The sequence below is a fragment of the Staurois parvus genome, unplaced genomic scaffold (assembly GCF_062004578.1).
Source record: "Staurois parvus isolate SC_StPar_1 unplaced genomic scaffold, SC_StPar_1.0 ptg000440l, whole genome shotgun sequence".
Taxonomy (NCBI): domain Eukaryota; kingdom Metazoa; phylum Chordata; class Amphibia; order Anura; family Ranidae; genus Staurois; species Staurois parvus.
In genome coordinates this window covers 2,950,104-2,968,304 of record NW_028318236.1, presented here as the reverse complement: position 1 = coordinate 2,968,304, position 18,201 = coordinate 2,950,104, and positions in this window count along the sequence as shown.

Genomic DNA, 18,201 nt, shown 5'->3' with positions numbered 1-18,201 from the left:
ACAGTTTGTCAGACGACCCCCAAACACTGAATTCAAGCCACAGTACACTGTGAAGACAGTGAAGCATGGTGGTGCAAGCATCATGATATGGGGATGTTTCTCATACTACGGTGTTGGGCCTATTTATCACATACCAGGGATCATGGATCAGTTTGAATACATCAGAATACTTGAAGAGGTCATGCTGCCTCATGCTGAAGAGGAAATGCCCTTGAAATGGGTGTTCCAACAAGACAACGATCCCAAACACACCAGTAAATGTGCAACATCTTGGTTCCAGACCAACAAGACTGACGTTATGGAGTGGCCAGCCCAATCCCCGGATCTTAATCCAATAGAAAACTTGTGGGGTGACATCAAAAATGCAGTTTCTGAGGCAAAACCAAGAAATAGAGAAGAACTGTGGAATGTAGTCCAATCATCCTGGGCTGGAATACCTGTTCACAGGTGCCAGAAGTTGGTTGACTCCATGCAACACAGATGTACAGCAGTTCTCAGAAACAGTGCTTATACAACTAAATATTCATTAAGTGATTCAAAGGAAAGCAAAATCTTCAAACATTTTTCAGTTTATATAGTGAATGTTTGAGTTTGTAAAGAAGAATACAAACTGCTATTTTTTTGAACAGTCTAATATTCACTTTTCTTCAATTTTTGAGGAACAACACAAATTTGATCTATTTTTCTTCAGGTTTTGATTTGGAATAGAATGTGTAGTGTTCCTAATGCATTTGTATGTATGGAAATAAAAGCTATTAGAAGGATTTTGAGCTTTATTCACTTTTTTCAACACACTGCTATTATTTTGAACACAACTGTATGTGTGAAATGTCAGAAATGGTCTGGTTTTGAAGTGGTTGATGCAACCTGATAAAATGAAGATAAAAGGTAAATGTCGTGCCAGCTGTATTATCCTCAAATAGGTTTCTGCTTAGAGAAACTTCTAAAGGCTGCCGTTTTTTTTTTTTTTCCCTTGGAGGCAATTCTGAGTGTAACTTTTCTGTATATAAACATCATTAGTAATCTGAGGTCTTCTTCCAGATGTACTTGGCTCTGATTTCAGAATATTAAAACAAAAGTAATTCTGAAAATAATCACAGCTGATGTAGGAGAGTTTAGAGGGTGGCAGAACTGAACCATATTATGAGGATGGAGGAACTAACGGCAACTTTGCAAGAATGATACTCTAAGTTTGTGGAACTCTGCTTTGTCTGGATCTCTTTCTCAGTCTCGGATAAACTCAAGTCCTTTCTTTAAACTGCATGGTTCTTGAGTCATGACCTAATGAGTGGCAAAAGTTGGCCTCCTACCTGGATTCCTCAATCTCTTCCCCAACTGTATTCCATCCTTACCCCCCCCCCCCCTTTATGCTTTCTTTTATACTAAAACTCCCCTTTTTTTCCATAGCTAATGTAGTGCTCACTCCTATAGGGGCCGCTGAGAATATGTCCAGGTCTCCCTAGCTAGTACAGAGGCTGTCATCCACAAGCACAGTTCCATAATACAGGCTCAGTCTAGGGCAGCCTTTCTCAACCTTTTGAAGATGGAGGAACCCTTGAAATAACTTTCTAGTCTCAGGGAACCCCTGCTTAAAATTACAATATCTACAACTCATGTTACATTAGTGTGATGGTCAGTGGGAAGAATGCTCCTTACAATTGTGGTCATTGGGAAGAATGACCCCCTTATAGATAGCTAAAAAGATCTATGGTGTCAGTGGGAAATTATCTGAGAGTCAGATATTACTTATTGGTCAAGGAACTCCTAGCAACCACTGAAGGAACCTTAGGGTCTAGGGCAGTCTTTCTCAACCCTTTCAACACAGAGGAACCCTTGAAATAACTTTCCAGTCTCAAGGAACCCCTGCTAAAAATTACTATATCTATAACTCCTGATACATTAGTAAGATGGTCATTGGGAAGAATTCTTCTTACACTTGTGGTCATTGGGAAGAAATTCCCCCTTACAGATAGCGAAAAAGATCAATGATGTCAGTGGGAACATATCTGAGAGGTAAAAATTGCTCATTGCTCAAGGAACCCCTAGCAACCTCTGGAGGAACCCTAGTTGAGAACCTCTGGTCTAGGAGATGTCGTTTTAGAATTTATTGCTGAACAACTGGAAACCACAGAGGAGGGGTTCAGAATACTCTAAAATGATAATAAGAGGACACATTTTCCACAACAAATCTTCATTGCTGTAGCTGCAAGTCCCAAACACAGGTCATACACACAATGTCTAAGGGGCTGTCTGCCACTCAGCTTTCTCATGGTAGATCCTCAGTGAGGAAGATAAAAGATCCTTCCCCAGACCAGGACTTCAGAACAATGTCCTCCAGCAATAATCCATCAGCTTTCTTTCCTAGGTCCTCTGCTCAACACAAGCTGAGGCTCAGCCTGCGGTATAGCTGCCTCCCAGGGGCAGCAGCCCAAGGAGAACTGGAAAAGCCTCCCAAACATTTATCACCTCCCTAGTCACCTTCTGGATGCCTCCTTCCAGGGATTGGCTGGGGCATGTTAAATATTCATACTGGACATTTGACTGTCCCTGCCTTATTCTGGAAGCATCTCCCAGAAGCAGGTGGGAGAAATCACACATCCAGCTTAAGAAGCCCTGACCAGACGAAAAATAATAGAGCACTGCTTTACTGACTGCAGTGAAGCCAAAAATGTTGGTTAATAGCCGAACTAGAGGAGGGTGCTACATTTATGTATTCATCGTCAGTATAAGGTAGCCCAAAGAGGACAACACTGAATGCGTCGATGGGGGGATGCCTCTTGCGTCGCTAATGTGTTTTGCCGGTGGAGGGGCACGAGGAGCCTTCCTGGCTGGCAGAACACAATGATTACTGTAAGTGGCTATAACTCCCCCCGCAGTAATCAAATGTTTAAAATCCGACAGGCTGATTGTACCCAAGTTGAATGATGGATGGCTTCAGTCACAATACTTTACTGCAATTATACACAGTATTGTTACCTCCGATGTGTATTGTCTTATATACCACTTTGACATTTTTTGCCATAATATAGTTGTTGGAGCTTCTCTTCTTCTGTCTGTACATTAAGGGCTCATGTACACTGCTGCTGATAAACTCACGTTCAGGAGCTTTTCTGCGTTTTTTTCAGCAGCCCCTGAACTCTACCTAACGTTTTCCTATGTGTCCATGTACACGATGTCGTTTACAGGCAGTTGAGTTTACAGTAGTTTTTTTTAATGCACCAAACTTGCGTTCAGGAGTAGATTTTATCAGTGTTTCAAATGCTTGTAAACGCGGCTAACCGCGTTTATGTGCGTTTGCGTTGAAAAGCGGTTTTTAACTGTTCCATATCCACATGCTGTCCAGAGACTTTTTTCATCATCAGAAATGCATGCAAAGCGTTTTCCATGTATTCAAATGGACCCGGTACACCAGCACAGTCAGTTCCAGGTTTCACGTGAAGGAAAAAATGGTAAAACCTGCCGCATTATGTTCATGATGGGATCCATAGTGAATACAACCAGAAAAGACAGGTCATCTCAACACATACTGCTCTCTCTGCTTCTGCTCTCTCTATTTCTATCAAAATGTCTGAAATAGTAAATTTGTTTACTGTTTTTCAGTGCATTCTTGGCATTTGGGTCTCCTGATGTTATCTTTAAGAAACGGTTCTAAACACAAACGCACATAAACGTGGTAGCAAACGCGGCTAAACAGAAGTTTTTAGACCTATGTTTTCCAGCAGTCAGTTTTCATCGTTCAGAAGAGTTTTCCAAACGTTCCGTGTACATGGAGCCTTAATGTTCACCTAAAAAAAAAGTAAAATGTTCACCTAAAACTTTCATCCTTATAAAAAAAATACAAAATTCAAAGTCCTGTAATGTATAAGAACCTGTCAGAATCCTCCTAACTGACGTGAAGAGCCATGTCAGCTGTACCCTGGCCGGGATAATGAAAACCTTCTTAGGCGTACACGAGCTCCATTATTACAGAGACCTTGGCTCGGGGATTTGAAGCAGGTGCTCGGCAAATTTTTCCTCCACAAATGACGGAAACATAATGGAATTTAACATTTGACAATAAGACACATTGAACTACAGAAAATATATGAAAAACAAATACAAAGCTTAATAGGAACCATACCTGGCTGTGTGTTGCTGAGAGACAATGTTCTGCTGAGAGCAGGATTGTATAAACAGACAGCGTGTGACGTCCTGCTCATTGAACAGATACATACAGATCCTTGACAAGTGTTTCACGGAAGTGATATGTTATGTGTGCTACAGAGAGATCTCTCATTCCATCGCACTACAAAGCTCGGTGTAATAGTCACATGCAATTCAGCCTGCCAAAAAAAGGAAATCAATATTCCTCAAATTACAAAATGTTTCCACCTTAGTTTTAAGGGAATTTCCACTCTAAGTTCTGTAGCAGCTTTAGTGATGGACTGAACACCCCCGTGTTCAGTTTGCAGTCGAACATTCGAACCTAGTGAACGTTCAATCGCAAACTTTGAACTCAATGCAAGTCTATGGGACTCAAACCTGTAAATTTAAAAGTGCCCATTTTGAAGTCTTATATACAAGTTAGTGGCCAGAAAAGGGGTATGGGGACTCTGGTACTGCCCTGAGGGGCATGAATCAGTGAAAAAAAAAAAAAAATCAAAAAGTACAATTTTTAAAAGGGCAGTCGTTTGTCATTGCTTAAAGTAAAAAAGAAAAAGAAAAATTCCTTTAACCACTTGCCTACAGGGCACTTATACCCCCTTCCTGTCCAGGCCAATTTTCAGCTTTCAGTGCTGTTGCACTTTGAGTGACAATTGCGCGGTCATGCAACACTGCACCCATATGACATTTTTATCATTTTTTCACACAAATAGAGTTTTCTTTTGGTGGTATATACTCACCGCTGGCTGTTTTATTTTTTGCGCTATGAACAAAAAAAAAGCAAAAATTGTGAAAAAAAATGTTTTTCTTTGTTTCTATTATAAAATTTTGCAAACAGGTAATTTTTCTCCTTCACTGATGTGCGTTGATGAGGCTGCACTGATAGGCAGCACTGATGGGCACTGATGAGCTGGCACTGATATGCAACAATGATGGGCACTGATAGGCAGCACTGATGAGCTGGCACTGATATGCAACAATGATGGGCACTGATAGGCAGCACTGATGAGCTGGCACTGATATACAACAATGATGGGCACTGATAGGCAGCACTGATGAGCTGGAACTGATATGCAACAATGATGGGCACTGATAGGCAGCACTGATAAGCTGGCACTGATATACAACAATGATGGGCACTGGTAGGCAGCACTGATGAGCTGGAACTGATATGCAACAATGATGGGCACTGATAGGCAGCACTGATAAGCTGGCACTGATATGCAACAATGATGGGCACTGATGGGTTGCACTGACTGGCGGCACTGCTGGGCACTGACTGACGGCACTGCTGGCCACTGATGGGTGGTACTGCTGGGCACAGGTGGGTGGCACTGCTGGGCACTGATCATCAGTGCTCTGATGATCGTGGCCGATCCGTCCTCTGACAATTGACGGTTATGACAGCGTGAGTAAAGTACAGCCGATAACCGGCAACTGCATTTACTGGTGATCTGCTGTGTCACCTGATCAGCTGTGTCTGTAGTACACAGCGATCATGGGGATCACTGGGTGCATGCCCCCGGGGGGTGCGCGGGATGATACGTTCTGGGAGGACATGATATGACATCCTCCCAGAACTGGCCAGCCACAGTAAAGCCACCATTCAGCTATCTGCGGTCGGCAAGTGGTTATATATCATGCCTGGGGGGTCCCTTTAAACTACCTGCAAAGTTGCACATCTGTAAAATGTATAGAAACTGCTGTAGCAGGACTTACATTTTTCTTTAAAAACTGACATTTTTATAAAACAAAAAAACAGCGTGCCCCCCAAGCCGTACCAGGCCTTTTAGGTCTGGTAGGAAGGTTAGGAGGGACCCCACAGTAAAAAAAAAATTAAAAAGTGTGTGGGGTTCCCCCTAAGAGCCATACCAGGCTCTTTAGGCCTGGCAGGACTTTTAAGGTGACTCCCACCTCCCAAAAACACCACGTATGTTTAAACATTTTTTTTACTGTGGGTTTCCTCCTAAACTTCCTATCAGATCTAAAGGGTCTGCATTTGGGGGGGGGACCCCACGCTGTTTATTTAAAATGTATTTTTGTTTTTTTTTCGGGGAGAGTATTCTCCCCTCTGTCTTTGGCAGTGTCTAGCAATACGCTGCATAAGGCTGCACTGTAAGCTGCCTTATATAGTATGGGGTTTGGACTTACTGTGACTTTAGCCAATCATGGCTCTCAGAGTGCATTGTGGGGCACTCGGCGGCCGAATACAGTTTGCTTATTCAGTGAACACACAAACAGCCAATGTTCGAGCCCAACACTAAACAGCTTCTGACTTCTCTGTGTAGTAATGTTAAGAAGTTCACTCAGCTCATGGGTTCTGTTGGGGAAGGAGAAATGAAACTGTGATCTGTTTCAAATGCCACTTTATGCATTAACATACCTACTTAGACCCAGTCTATCTAAACAGTATGGTTACCTGCTGACTTGGCACCATCCACAGGCAGCTTAACTCTTCAGTAAGAAGCAGAAGTTGAATCCAACACCACGTCAGCTAATTGCAGTGCAAAAGATGTTTGTCCATTTTTCCGGAGTGTATAAAGACAATGGGGTTGATTTACTAAAACTGGAGCATGTAAAATCTGGTGCAGCTGTGCATGGTAGCCGATCAACTTCTAACTTCAGCTTGTTCAATTAAGCTTTGACAATAAAACCTGGAAGCTGATGCTATGCAGAGCTGCAGCAGCCCCAATGGCTTTCCTTAGCCCTGACTTTGCAAATAACTAACACTGACTGAGGGAACATGGAAGAAGTGAGGAGGGTCTAGCTAGGACTAAACCAGCTGGCACTAAACAGGTGGGGAGAACATAGGAAGATCCCAAAATCACATTAGTAAACAAGTGTTAGTGGGCCAAAACAGTCCCTAGTTGTCAGCATACTACAAAAAATGCTGCCCGTGATTCAAAACACCCTAGTGTGAATGGCGCCTTAAAGCTGAACTCCTAACAGAAATTGTATTACATTTGTATAGTGGTTATTTCATATCAATAAACCTGAATTGTACAAATTCAGCAGCTTTGGACAAAAAGTGCAGGCACCCCATGACTAAAGGTCCTAATAGCTGCCTTCCACATCTGCCGGCAGGTATCTATTATTTATATTAGACAGGTTTATGGCTCTGACACTGGAGTCTGTGAGAGAGGAGTGAAGCACCAAGCAGCAGCCATTTCCGCCTCTCCCCTCTGCTGGCCATTCACAGAAGCCTTCGTATTTTGTGCACGAGTTCACACAATACAAAGGGTTTTGGGATTGGGCAAGAGGAGGGGCGAGTATAGTAGTTGACTCTACACTTGATTCTACACAGCTGTCTGAGCTCCACAAGCTATCCTGCTGGAGCCCAATAAACTTGTCAGGTATAAATGATAGAGATAAGCCCAGGAGGTAGCAGGCACCTCATTGAACTTAACCCATAGAGTGCCTTCACTTTTTACAAAGTTGGTTAATTCATCTTTAAATGACTTCTTCTGGCTTTCAAACACAGTTATCCAGCCACTGAGAAATCAAGACTTCTTGCTTTCTTTACAAAAAAATGAATAGGTGAACAAACTCTCAACACCATCCTTTTCCTCGATCCCTGCTACACCTAGCTGGACAGCTTCCTGGAAGAAAGGAGAGATTCGCAATGGTCTCATGGTTGCACTGACCAATGAGAGCTTGCCATTGCGAGTATTATGATAGTATGAAGCCTCTGGGGCTGTGAAGTTTTGAAATGTCTGGGCTATTAAAAAGGCTTGGGTGGCCAGTGAAAGATGCTGATCATGGCTGCAACTGCAGCAGAGGTTGGGGGATGTTTTGAACAGGGGCGGACTGACAACTCATGGGGCCCCCGGGCAATAGGGGATCATGGGGCCCGTGTCCTTGCCCAAACTCAAAAAAGCCTATGAAAAAGGTACCGGGGCATCTCATGGGGCCCCCTACTGACCCCTGGCCCTCGGGCAGTGTCCGAGTTTCCAAATGGTCAGTCTGCCCCTGGTTAGTTCACCTTTTTTTGAGAAGAGGTGCACTAACCTTTTTTTGAGAAGAGGTGGACTAACCTTTTTTCGAGAGGAGGTGGACTAACTCTTTTATTGAGCTTAGGGGAAGGGAACTGGAAATACAGTGTGTGCAGGATCTTGAAATTCAATTTAGGCACCTTTCACATGGACTTTGCAATCAGGCCCACATGTCAGTTTTTTAGGCGGACCTGATCAGAAGCTGCTGGTCTATGGGCTGCTCGATGTAAACGGACACAAGTCTATTTACACCAGACAGACCATTGATCCAACATGGGTCCACCACAGTCTGCTGTCAAAATGCAGGCAAAAGACTGAACAGGATTGATGTCATAAAACTGACATTTGCCCCTTTGGCTTCAATTCTCCAATGAAATCTGCTCATGGATCCCCTGCAGAATGGAGCAACCCTATGCGAAGGGACCCTAAGACAAAACTAAAAAATCAACATTGGTATTAAAATAAAAGATAAAAGAACAAAACTTGTATGCAGGCTCCTAAATGAGACAGATTCACTTTACCATAATATACAACATGTGTAATAGACTAATTCCCCAAAGACGTCTGTCCGACGAAACATGTTGGGTGTGGCTTGTATGTGTGATGTCATCGCATAGCAACGTTGGTCCATGCAAATGCCTGCCGAGTTTGGCGTTTTACATGCCAAGGCCATCAGCTTGCCACACTACTTTTAATTCTAAGCATTTTTTAATGTTTGTACCTATACATGGATGTGAATATTTTTTTAATAAATAAGAATTTTGAACGTACTTCACCATGGATGGATTTTTGTTTCTTACCCCCTGATGAGATCTGTTACTGGGTTCATCGATCTGCTGTGGTGGAGCCGGGTCTACATAATATATGCTCAGCACTATGACCATTTATTTGGTCTGGTAAGAAGGCCTTTCGCATTGTGATGGAGATGGTGGAATCTTTTCCAGTCTTGGCACTAAAGTGGCAGAGGTTTTATTGGGCACTTACACCTGTGGTTTGAATTTCTTTTGGGGAGAAGGAGTTCCAATTGAGAGATATCATTCTTTGGACGGTTCTTATAAGGACACGTTTTGTGATTTCTGACACTTATATTTTTAATGAATTGTGCTATAAGAATTTAATGTTTTACATTTTTCACACAATTGGATGTGTTGGTCACTTATTAATTTTAGTGCTGCTTTCTGTTTTATATATTGTGTAATACAACCCCTGGCAAAAAGTATGGATTCACCACTCTTGGAAAATGTTCATTCAATTGTTTAATTGTGTAGAAAAAAAAAACCAATCACAGACATGCCTCAAAACTATTTTCATTTAACATTCCAACCTTCTGGCTTTAAGAAACGCTTAAAAAAATAAAAAAGAAAGATTTGTTTTTTTTCTACACAATTAAACAATTGAATGAACATTTTCAAAGAGTGGTAGTTCCATACTTTTTGCCAGGGGTTGCAGATCCATCCACTGCTGTACCGTCTGTTGCTGTAGATCTAGTTACTTAAAATGGTCAGTTTATTCAAGCTCAGTCAACACTTACAACTAATTACTTTATTCCAGATAGAACCTGGAATGTGAACAAAGCAGTCCTGAGTGGCAAAGAAATGTTTTTTTTTTATTAAACAAGAACAGAAAAAAACATTGGCGCTTGCCTAGATAATTCTGCCGTTACATGTATTTAACCCTTACCCTTCTAACATGTTGCATTGGCAAGTGTTGGGAGCCCTTCTAGCAGACATGCTACATGTGAGGTTACTAGTAAAGTCTACTGATGGGGTCACGCAACAGTAGATTGAGTTGGAATGAATTTGTGGTGGGCCCTTGCAAGGTTTCCACTGGTAGAATCAGCTTTTGTATTTTGCATACATTTGAAAACAATTTCCAGGCAACTTATTAGTTGTGCACAAACTGCCTGCAGCCCGTGCTATGAATACCTGTTGGCAATTCAAAATAACAAACCCAATAAACTGGATAGTAAGTGATCTGACCATTTCCTTCTTTGTATATAATTTGCTTTGAACATGAGGAACCATTCAAGAGGCCAATGCCAACCCATTCCCTATCCAACTCATTCCTTGCTCCCTACTCTACCCCCCTCTTTTAATTTCCTTTGTCTCTCTACCTACTAGCTTATATAGGAACACAACACTGGGAGCTGTGATTGAAAAAAAAAAAGGCGGAGGAAAAAGTACTTGACACAGTATTGCCTATGGGCTCCTGGATTCCCTTCAGCTGACCTTTCCTTGTTACTGACTTACCCTGCTTTGTTTGCACTGTTTTTGTATAGAGGCGGCCATCTTGGTAGTGGCAGAGCTTCTTCGTTTCATTGGCTCCAGCAAGGAGAACATTGAGCAGCACAGAATTTACATCATTAAACTGCACTCCATATCGCCTGAGACTAGCAGTCAGCGGCAGCAGACCTTAGATCTCACACTGCAAGAATAAAGATGAGGCTGTAGACACAGGGTGCCTAGGCACACTTGCATGCCAGGAAGTGCACTGCCATAGTTTCAGGAAAAATTCAAGACAAAAAGTAATTTTTTTTATAGTGCTTAGGCACAATTAACATTTTAAAAATTTCCCTATAACAGCAAATCTTCACTTTTTGAGTTTGATTCCACTTTAAAATGACTGTCACTAAAATAAATATTGTTTTCTACAAATAAAACATAGAATAATCACCTCCACTGCAAAAATGAAAAGAAACTATGGGCTAAAGATCCTGCACAATCCAACAATCCCAGGAGTGTTCAATTCCCGGTACCCAGCGGTGTGCTGTGGTTCCTCTCACACAGTAGTGACAGAGACCGATGGATTGAATCGTGTACCAAGAAGCTGGCACTCCCGGAAGCATTGACTCCTGTAGGATCCTTAGTTGGTGGTTTTGCTTCCCTTCAGCAGTGATTGGCAGCATTGAGTATTCAGTATTCATTTTATTTTCAGTATTTATAAATTAATTTAATATAAATAAATTAAAAAGTTTTTTTAAAAGTTTGTAAAATTTTTCTCAAAGTTGTTTTTCATGTAGGTCTATTGCATGTTTGTTACCCTTCGAATTAATGCTGTCATGCCTGGTTCCAAGTAAATACTTGTAACACCACAATGTTTTCCATACTGTACTTTTGCAACCTCAACAATCTAAACACAGCCCTTCTCAACCAGGGTTTCTCCAGAGGTTGCTAGGGGTTCCTTGAGCCATTTCTTCCTCTCAGATAAGTAACCACAAAACCAATTTCTTTTTTAGCTATATGTGAGCAATATTTCCCACTATCCACCAAAGTAATTCTTCCTACTGGTCACTGGTGTAATGAGCCCCTTCTCTCACTGATCAATGTAAGATTTCCTTCTCAACTAACCACCAGCCTAAGCAAAGCACTTCTCCCACTGACTCCCAATGTAAAGGGGTTTTTCTCCACTGAGTACCATAGTAAGGGGGACCTTCTCCACCGACCACCAATGTAAAGGGGTCCTTCTCCACTGAGTACTAATGTAGGGGAACCTTCTCCACTGACCACCCATGTAGGGGGACCCTCTCCATTGATCCTCAAAGCAGGTCTTTCTCCAACCATCAACAACATAGGAGAGTCCTTCTGCACTGACCACCAGTGTAATGGGGCATCTCTCCCACTGACCACCAATGTAAGGGTTTCTTCTCTACTAACCACCAATGTAGGGGTTCTTCTCTACTAATCACCAATGTAAGGGGATCCTTCTCTACTGACCACCAATGTAAGGGGATCCTTCTCTACTGACCACCAATAGAAGCAGCTCCTTCCCCACCCGCCAGCAACATAAGAGGATCCTTCTGCACTGACCACCAGTGTAACGAGGCACTTTTCCTCTGGCCATTAATGTAAGTGGGCATTAATCTACTGACCATGTAAGGAAACACTGCAATTTTTAACATCAGTTTATTTTCTGTCCATTTTTATTCATTTAATTTTATTACTAAAACAGTTTTGTTGTAAAGAACAGCTGCGGGCATGAAATACAGAAATTATGCCGAATTTCTTATTCTTTTATATATTGTTATATCTACAATTTATATTCACGGTAATGTACCTTGAGGTGTAGATATAATAATTAATAGCAGGGGTTCCCCGAAACCTGAAAGTTTGTTAAAGAGGTTCCTTCAGACATTATTATTCATTTTGTTTTATTACTAAATTTTGTTGTATAGAACAGCTGTGAATGTAAAATACAGAAATCATGTCAAATTTCTTATTCTTTATATATTTAGATATACAGTAGCTAAAACGTAGTATTCATGGCAAAGTATCCTGACATGTAAATAAAACAATTATTAGAAGGGTTCCTTGCGACCTAAAAGTTGGCTAAAAGGATTCCTTTGTATTAAACACTTGGTCTATCGTTATGTAATGAAAACCTCTGAAAATGCACCGATAAGCAAAACAATGAATAAATAATGGAAAGTCAAAGATTTTACCTATAAAATTGCATTATTTATTATAATTATTAATATGCGTGTGTTAATATAAAATACATCAGGCACTTGATATTTATTGTGAAAAACATTATTTACACAAATCCAAAATTTAAAAAAAGCATGAAAATCATATAAACATGCAGAATACAATACTATATATAGAGACACAAATGAAATATGGTACATTATACTTTCCTAATGGCTCCCTTCATTTGAAGTCATGTAAAAAAAACAAGATGCTTCTATGGATGCTGTACCATGTTTAAATGGCTGTTGATAGTACATTTAGTATAGCTTATGGGTATTTCCTTTTCTTTTTTTGTTTTTGTTTTATTTTGGATCACACTATATCATAAGTCCTTATTTTTGTCAGTTCTGGAAATACACAAAAAGCAAACTAAATACTGTATATTTTAATTTCAGTAAAAAAAAGTTTGCAATAGTAACAAACAAGAAACTTGTAGGTTTATGCATAAAACCTTGACAATGCTTGCTAAAGGGATAATAAATATACAATGAAATTGGTTTATGTAGGAGTTTATATAATAATAGTAAATATATGTATATTAGTTCATATAGGATATACAGTGTATGGTAAGTGATAAAAGTTTCAGGAGATGCTATTGTTCTGCTGCCATTTAAAGGTGCAAAAGGCCTTATTTTATTATTGAATTTTTATTCCTGTTTTGCCCCCTACATTATAAATATGTCTAATTTTGATAAAGTCCTGAACTGTTTACATACTTAATGTGTATGTACAGCCAAAATTATTTTTATAGTTTTGGATAGAGTGGGGAAAGATTAGAACCCTCTGTGAAATGTTTATCTCTGTTGGTGTCCCCACTGGGGAGATTCGCCCCTCTCTTTGTCCTGTGACCACTGTCACAAAGACAGAAAGTGGAATGCAATTCAAAATTTTAGAGTTATTATTATACATGTCAACAGTGCCACCAGTTTGGAGAGTGCTTTCCAAAATATCGGAGACAGTATGGTTTTAAAATGGTTCAAGGCAACAGGGTTAGGAGGGCCCTGCTCCTGAGAGCTCACAATCTAAAGTTGTCACCAAATCAGGAAGTGAGGGAAACCTAATGGGGACACCTATTCTGGCCGCAACTGTCTAAAAGGGTAATTCCCCTCAGTTTGTAGAGATTTCCCTTCACTTCCTGTCCCCCGAGATGAAGCAGAAAGCGAAAAAGACATTTCTACAAAGTGAGGAAAATTAGTTGTTACTGGAACAAGGGTGTTTCCATTGGGAGATTTCCCTTCACCTCCCTTTTTTTTTGTCTCGGTAACAAAGATCACCAGAATAAGTAGAGGAGCGAATCTCCCCATAGGGGACACAGACAGTAATAAACACTTGACAGGGGTTCTAATTTCTCTACTACACGATTCCTATACATACACTCTAGCACTTTTACAATGGCAGCTGCCATACTGACAGTTTTCCTTTAAAGGCTAAATTCATCTTTAGCAAAAAAAAATAATAAATGCACATATTTTTGCAGAATTAAAATGTACATTTACATTTTTCTTTTTTTTTTTAAAGTGAGCCTTCAAAGCATTGCACCTGCAAACAGTGGACTGTAGGTGCAATGCTATGCTCCAGCAGACTCCTCCTCCAGCTCTGTATGGACTTTCAGCTGGAGAACTGGAGGAAGTGTTGATAAACTATGAATGCAGTGAGCACCGCACTCGAATTCCATTCAGAACTACTAGTCCATCTGCTGCTGTGGCAGGTGGCACTTGTAGTTCATTCATTCACAGATCTCTCCGATTTCTAAGATGAACCCCTGCATGCTGTCAGGGAGGTGATGGGAGGAAACCATGATACGCCCTGAATATAGGTGTAACATGTAACATAGTCTTAAAGTGTTACTAAACCCACAACAGTAAAATCAGTCTGTATATGCAGTAAAGCATGCTTGTTATATAATCCTCTGCATTGTGTAAAAAAAGCTGTTTAATCCTGACTTCTCTAATCCTCCCCTCCTTCCTGTGTCCCCCTCTTATCTCCTGATAAGACATATCATGTGGAGTCACTCTGCAAATGCTCAGTTTGGTGTGTATTGCTAGAGGTTTTTTTGTTCTTGGGAGAGTGCATGTGATCAGCATGGGGCCAATCAGCAATGCCCAGACAGAGGTCAGGGGTCCTGCATCCTCCTATAGCGGAATCAAAACTCCTCTTACAAGCTTTAACGTGAACACTGATAGAAGTCACAAGACTGCTATATAATGCTGATAAGAAAAGGTATTTAGCAGTTTATATTTACTAAAATAATTGCATTTCCATGTTGTGTGTACTGTGGGAGACAGGATATAGTGAATGCAGGGTCCTGGGTTTAGTAATACTTTAAAGATGTACTTAGTCTTTAAAGGAGATGTATGGGGTTAATAAAAAACAAACATACATACTCACTTCAGTAGTGCAGCAACAGTGTGATGCTGCAACTGGCCCACGTCAGCTTTTCTCAGAGTGGACAGCGGTGACTGTGAGTCACCACTCTCCACTTTGTCCCACCAGCACTCACTAGAGTGCCAGTCGGCAGAGGGGGTGGATGCAGCTGGATTCAGCCTAACGCTAAGAACTGGAGCCAACTCTCAATGAGACAGCTGGGTGGATCCCGACAATATGGTCGGGATCCTTCCAGAGTCTAGAGTGGCTCTGTGATATCACCTGATAGCAGGCTTTATCCTACTGTTGGCTGATTCTGGGTCACTGGACAGCAAAAGAGCACTCCTGTGACTCACCAGAGAAGTATGGCCATAAAAGCTTTGACTATACTTCTCTTTTGAAGTAAACTTGTCACAAACTTGAGCATTTTATCTGACCATATAATGATCAAAATGCATAATTGGAGATTGTATTACAAATTATTAATATATTCACAGATTCCCAAGCCTTCCCACTATCAGTGAGGTCGCCCACCACAAAAAAAAAATGAGGCAGGCTTTGGGGGCAGGAGGGGCAGGTTAAAGCATGACTACTACAGAAATTATTTTCACTAACGGTGACCTCTGCACAGGGTCAGGACAAGGGGTGGGCAGGAGGGGCGGCTGCCCTGGGCGCAAAGGGGTGCTGAGTTCCTTCTGTTACAAAGCTATCAGGAGTAGTGACAGGAGCATCACTACTCTTGTCAGCAATGAAGAGAGAGATTGCGCACCCCCTAAGTGGATCCCCTCGCACATCATGAATGGGGAAGGAGGGGCACAGTTTGTCATCTATGCCTTGGGCGCTGGATGACCTTATCCTGGCACTGCCTCTGCATGTAGATTGTTTTTACCATATGCCCAGCTTAAATACCCAGATGTGTGATATGCTCACTTTACATATACATGGTATAAAAGCTCTTATATAAACCAACCAATAATATGTCTAGTGACTCCATAAGGTGGTAAAATATATTAACGTGGCATTACAGGCTTATCCTTTAAAAATGTTTTTGGGAAGGTGTTTAGTCTGGCTTTTTTTTATTTCTTTGTCCCCACTGTGAAGATTCTTTTCACTTCCTGATTTGGTGAGGACACAGGAAATGAAGGGAATCTCTAGTAGATTTCGGTTCTACAACCGCCTACCATGTAAATCAGCCTCCCCAATGCTACCTATTGGACTGCATACATTTTAGCATAAATCACCATGTAAATACCTTATTTTTATCATGTTTTTCTACGTTGTCATGTGACTATAAAACTCTGTCTCCTCTGTGTAATTATTATTATTATACAGGATTTATATATAGTGCCAACAGTTTGCGCAGCGCTGTACAAAATGAAGGTAGACATTACAGTTACAATACAATTTGGTACAAGAGGAAACAGAGGGCCCTGATCATGAGAGTTTACAATCTAGGAGATAAAAAATGTGTGGCTGGAGGGAGGGAACTCTGTCTCTTCTGCTGACAACACCAAAGCAGTGGCCACTGGCAGTTGATTTTACTGGTTTCTGTGATTCAGTCCCGTAGATGGACCTCCACATAACAGAGAAGACATAGCTTTGTGATTGGGTGACTGCATAGATAGACTTGTAAAAAAAATACTATTATTATAACTAGTGGTGCACCGAAATGGAAATTCTGGTGCTGAAAACAAAAATGAAAATTCAAAATGCACTTGGCCGAAAACCGAAGCCGAAATGCGTAGTTTTTAAAAATAATATATATATTTTTTGAAACAAATACACTGAATAAAAAAAAAACCCCAAAAAACCCAATATATACCCCAATTTGTTTGTAAAATATGAAAGAGGATGTTACAGCGACTAAATAGATACCAAACATGTCACGCTTTAAAATTACACATGCTCGTGGAATGGCGTGAAACTGCGTACTTAAAAATCTCCATTGGTGATGCTTTAAAAATATCTACAGGTTAGTAGTGTAAAGTTACAGAGGAGGTGTAGTGCGAGAAATATTGCTCTTGCTCTGATGTTTGTGGCGATACCTCACGTGTGTGGTTTGAACACCTTTTACATATGTGGGCATAGCCTATGTATGCGTTCACCACTACGTGTGAGCACGGGGGACGGGGGCACTTTAAACTTTTTGTTATTATTTATTTAATGGTTTGTTTTTTTTTTGCACTGTCCCGTTAAAAAATATTTTAATCACTTTTATTCTTATCACAAAGAATGTATGCATCTCTTGTGATAGAAATAATTAGTGACAGGTTCTCTTTATGGAGAGATATGGGATCAATAAGACCCCACATCTCTCCTCTACAATGTAATGCATTAGATAAAAAAAAGCATTGATCTAGCGCTTTTAAAAAAAATGGCCGGAATGGGAAGTGACATCACTTCGGTCCTCCAAGGGTATAGAGATGAGTGGCGGCCATCTTTCCTTCATTCATCTCTATGCCCAGCGCCGGGATCGATGGTTTCTCAGGTAAAGCTGAGAACTACCGAGCAGTGGAGGCAAGGGGCGGGGTTTTTTCAGCACCTGTATCAGTGCTTTTTTCATTTCGCCCAATGGCTGAAAGGGGTGTTTTTGGCCAAAATGTTTTTGCCACCGAAATTTCAGTGCATCCCTAATTATAATATAGGATATACTATATTTAGGGCCAACAGTTTTCGCAGCGTTTTACAATATAAACAGAGACAGTACTGTTATAATACAATTTAATACAAAAGGGTTAGGTGGGCCTTGCTCAGGAGAGCTTACAATCTAATTGGGAGGGGCAAGTGGTAAAAAAAAGGTAAGAACAGTGAGGATGAGCTAATGAAGAAAATGAAGTTCAATTGTTACATAGATGTGGGATAGGTTTCCCTAAATAAATGAGTTTTCAGGGATCCCCTAAAAGTGGACAGAGTTAGAGATAGCTGGACACATTGGGGTAGGGAGGTCCAGAGGATGGGAGAGGCTCTGGAGAATTCCTGGAGCTGAGTATAGAAGGAGGAGATAATGAAGCTAGAGAGCAGGAGGTCTTGGGAAGAGATTGTTTGGGTGATATATTACAACACAATTAGCGATGTATCCCAAGGCAGAGTTGTGAATGGCTTTGCATGTAGATGTTAGTGTTTTGATTTTTTTTTTTGTATATTGGGCAATCAGATGCCAGTGGAGGGACTGGCAGAGTGGCATGGGGTATTTACATTGCGTTTTATGCTAATATGCATGCAAATCAATGGGAGGC